Genomic DNA, 5,007 nt, shown 5'->3' with positions numbered 1-5,007 from the left:
CATGGTGACGCTACCCTTATATATATTTGGGAAGCTGGCCTTGATAGGATCAGGACGTTAATTTAAAGCGCTTAAGGGTTTGGTTTGCCTGGCAGCAATAAATGCTCCTCAAAATGCAAAACAACCCAGCAAATACTAACTACTGAGGAAATAAAAAGGAATCTAAAAGTGCTCTGTTTGCAAGTTGGCTTAGAATATATTACAGTTTGAAGTGTTCCCCTAACTTACGCTAATTATAGTTTAGCAAACATTTTTGAAGAAAGCCTTTGTGATTTGTTTGCAGCGTGTCGTTTGGGGTTTTGTGTCTCATGGGGTTTTTGTGTACGATGGCGTGTTTTGCAGACTTGCACTTTGTGGGGGTAATTTCACAATCTTTGGGTGCGGAAAAGTAACCCCCCCCAAAAAAATTAACCACGGAAAAAACACCGTGTTTTGCATTGTGATGGATGGGTCACTTCTGTACCTGAAACACCAGCAGATTCACTGAGCTGTGGATCTGGATTAATATGCAAGGACTCAAAATGCCCCCCCTCCAAAAAAAAAACCCATTCCCATGGAGCATTTCACACTGATCTTCTCTTACCACGATGAAACACCACCAAAACAGAGCAGGCTGCTTCCGGGAGCTGCCGCATGTTCCAGTTTGTTCACCAGAGTCGTATTCTGGGCAGTCAGTGGTATTTTCACTTGAATAATGCTGCCGATCTTAACGTGAAGTCCCTTTGACACAGTTAAACCTTTGGCCCTAGCTATATTGGAGCTTCTGCCAAGCAGGGTGTCAGATACCTTTTTGATTCATTCACCTTCTGGTAGTCTCTAGAGGGAACAAAAAAAAGGAGCAGTAGCACATTTCAGCCCGGCGAGATCCACCTCATTCAGGAAGCGACAGCTAAAAGTTGGGTGAGTTTACCCGTCACGTCCTTGACACTCCATGGAGACACATCTCCAAGAGAAACAGCCCCTGGGTCCGTGCTTGGGGGAACGGGGGTGATTCATTCTCCGCAGGCATTGATCTTTCTCCATTGAGAGGAAGTCTTAATGAGTGGATGAGACTGGACACCAGAGATGGCTTTGACTCACGTTGGCAAGATGAGTCCTCTCTCTCCCCTAATCACCAGCCCAAGGTGGTGAGACAGGAAGCCTATCTGCCAACCATCTCGGGGCCTTCTCCAGGCTGGGAAGTCAAAACAATAGGGCTCTTCCAGCTCTTTGAGAGTGAAGTGGTTGGGAGAAAAAGAAGCATTATAGTGCAAACAACTAAATGCCCTCAGCCCTTCCTGACCAAAGGAGAATGACGACGCTTGGAGAAGACTGCGTGTTGTACGTACAACGGCACGGTATCTGGAAACTCTCGGTAGCCGTGTTCCCTCGTCCTCATTAACACCCTCCAAAAACATTTTCCAAGAGTTGAGATCAGGTGGTGGCACACCATAAAAATGTTAAACCTCCCTTAAAACATCAAACCAACTAATATCAAGTTCTTACAGAGAAGACAGGCACACCAAAATCATGGGACGTGACTGCAGCACCGAGCTGCACAAGGCTATTAATTGAACATGTAATTGCAAATTACGTGAATGCGAGGGGCCAGTGGTATAAATTAGGTTTGTAAACTGATATTTTGCCCTTTACAGATGGGATAATTCAACATATTCAGAGCATGACTTTCAGATGACACCTTTGTCTGTAGTATTTTAGCCTCACAGTTCATACTGGGTTGCCAGCACAACTGGTGAAATCAGTCGAAACAAATATTAGAGTCTTCAAGCTAAAGCACGTAACTTTTCCCCAGATCTAAACAAAGATTTATTAGAAGCAAAACGCGTATTTGAATCTGAAGAAGAGTACAAAGGGCAATTGCCACAAGCTCTGTATAGAAAAACTGTATCTTAGACCTGCAGCCAGGCTGGAGGCTCCTTCCTGCACCCCGTGGCAGGCGCCGGTGGGGTGGGAGATGCCTGGAATGTGGCACAGCCTGCAATTAAATGTCTGTGAACCAACTCTGCTGCTGCAGCCCCAAAACACATCACCAGAGCCATGGGCTGCCTGGTAGGTAAGAGATTTTTAAGCATAAGTTGCCCAGTATTGGGTCGAATTCCTGCATTAGCCAAATCCCTGGGGTTGCTCACAAATTCCCTTGGGAAGGCAGCTGTGAGGGAGGGTCACTTAAGGTCTTTTAGGCCTACCCAATGAATGACGAGCTGTCAGTGCATAAGACCTTAAGAATCAAAGGTTTGTTGTTGTGAGTACAGACATGGGGAACGGCAGAGGACTCTGAAGGAAAAAAATTTCATCTTTTTGACTCAGGAGAAAAAAAAAGAAAGGAGGGGAAGGACCAAGGAAGGAAAAAAAAGGAAAATATTTTGATGAGGGGTTGGATGAGTCATCCTGACATCTTGCAATCTCTCCCTTTGTCAGCACTCTTCTCCCTGAATGCGCTGCAGAAAATGGAATTCATTATAAGAGCATGTGAAGTTCACTAATTTGTTCGTTGCCTCTGGAGATGAATTGGAACGAGCTCTTAAAATACGTCTTATGCGATAGTCTCAAAGAGCTGCGCTCCATCTCTGTAATTATCCAGACCCATAGAAAACTCACTGCATTCAGACAGGACAATGGCAATAACCTACATGTGCCTACACCGTTTGAGATGTAAGATTGGGTTGCAACAGGTGTTTTTACACACATAACTTCTTGGACCGTATAGACCGAGTCATTCATGAGATGTTCAGGTATCAATTGGATTAGCACAAACTCGTTCCCTTGTATCCTAAAGCCAAAGTTGTCCAGGGGACTTCAGTCCAGTAATGTATTTTTTCCCCTCATTATCCTATGTCTTCTCTATGTTAGAAGTCAAGGCTGGGCTTTACAAAGGATGTTCCTCATAAAATTCATCAAACACTGGGCCTGGGTGCACCTTCCTCCCTTCTTCAGCCATCAAGCTAGCCATGTATTCTAATTTCATATTTGAGGCTCCCTTGCTGGCTAATGGAAAGAGATAGGCATCTCCAGACGGTGATTCATCGCACCCTAAAATAGGCAGTGAAGACAGGTGGGAGGAACTCACCTCTGGAGGTGCTCACCTCCATTCTTCTTGACTACCAGAGGCAGTCTAGACAACCAGACAACTAGACCAGGCGCCCCACTTCTGGATGGTTAAAGTTAGGTGAAATTAGTCCCACCCTTTGGGCGCCGAATTTCTTTGTGGCCTTTGAAGCCTTAATGAGAGCACCCAACATCACACGCTCTCCAGATCTCCTCAGTTCCTGGTGGATCCATCCCACCTCCCTTGCTGCACAGAGACCAGTGCCTGTAGAGCCAAGGCTCGCCGCGAAGCACGGGTTTTGATCTTCTTCGTGCTGCTGTCTTCCTCCCACAGAATTATGTGGTGGAAAGGAATGTGGGATGTATGGGAATCTGGGCCCCTAAATGGGATGGCATCAAGCTAAAGCAAAAAGATTATGAAAGAAAAAAAGAAATGCAGCTGTTATTAGGTTACAGTGGCTTCCCTATAAATCTAGAGCTCTTACTCCTTCCACTTGGAGCTGTTTTCTTGGAGGTAAAAGTCCTCTGGCCACGCAGAAGGAAGGAATTGCCCATAGAAGGTGGGTCACATCCTCCCGCGAAGCTCATCCAGGGAGATAAGCTCTTCCTTTTGTTGTGCTGAAGCCCTGGTGCCCACGTTTGGGGTGATCCGTGCAGCTCGGCGATGTTGCACCCAATTTCTGAGTAAACCATGAGGTGCTGGTCTTCAGAGAGGTTGGCTTAATGCAAAGCACTTGCTAAATTAACTGATCAAATCTTGAAATGCTGCAAGGTGGGGAGTCTGGAGCTGAGAAAACAACTGTAAGTTCATATCGTTGCCTTTCTCTTACATAAAAAGTGACAGTTTGCGATGGGATGCCGTAGACTTTCTAAACCTGTCTTCATGAATAGTTATAGCGGCTCGATTGTTCTTTTCTTGTCCAACCTTCCCTGTGGTTTTCTTCATTAAAGATTGTGCCCGTTCTCTTTTGTGCTCCTTGTCTTTGACTGGGAAATATCTTCCCATCGCATGACAATTACGGGGCGGAAGAAGGTTCTTTCAGTTCTGAATCATGATTCTCACTTTGGGTAGGAAAGGCCTTCCCTCTGGATTTTGTGAAACATGTGTCTGCCCAGCTTGCCTCTGTAAGGTTCAGTTCTTTGTTCTGCTAATTGGCTTTCATCAGTTAAATCACAAAACACTTCAGTCCTTTGTGGTGGATTTATTAATATGTTGGCTTCTTTTTTTAATCTGCTCAAACGTACAATGAAATGCCTCCCTTTGATCTGTTTTCAAATCCTAAACTGGTAGTCATAGAGTTTCTGAAATTCTGCTGGAAAAAGTAACCAAACACGTTCCTGAGTTTTTGCCCTATAATGACCCTCCTGCAGCAGATTTTGAAGAGGGTTTGTCATCACCCCTCGGTGGCAGGCATGCTGTAAAAAATGCAAAGAGGCTGAGAAGCCTCCTCTATGAATCTTGAAACATCCATCCAATAGCACTGATCGAGAGCCAAACTTGGGGCAAATCAGAATAAATGTGACTTTGAAAGATTTCCACAATTTCCACCAATTAAAGACTGGAGCTGCGTGACACTCTCCGGGCAGCCCTGCCACCTCTGCTTAAATATTAAGGCTTCTAATCAGCAGTTGGATCTTGTCTGACTTAGGAATCATGCATTTCTGTATTCTTTCCAAGCATGAAAACCCAAAGCAACGACACGTTCCTTCTCCATGCAATTTATTGGGAAAAGAGCAGAAAGTTTAAAGCTCTGGAGTCGTCCAGGCAGAAGCGGGGGTGACGTAAGTTCTGCAGCTGTCAGGACAGCAGGCAAGGAGGGCAACAGGAGCATGAGAGATGTAATTATTCATGGCTGACTACAGAAGCAAAATGTGCTTTTTGGAATTGAGATTTCTTTTATGACTTGCCTCCCTGCATATGGATGACCAAACTGCCCCAAGACAGCGAGCGAAGAACATCCA

Source organism: Apaloderma vittatum, unplaced genomic scaffold (genome assembly GCF_000703405.1).
Source record: "Apaloderma vittatum isolate BGI_N311 unplaced genomic scaffold, ASM70340v1 scaffold23170, whole genome shotgun sequence".
Taxonomy (NCBI): domain Eukaryota; kingdom Metazoa; phylum Chordata; class Aves; order Trogoniformes; family Trogonidae; genus Apaloderma; species Apaloderma vittatum.
The sequence above is the reverse complement of the archived record's forward strand: the minus strand, read 5'-3'. Positions refer to the sequence as shown.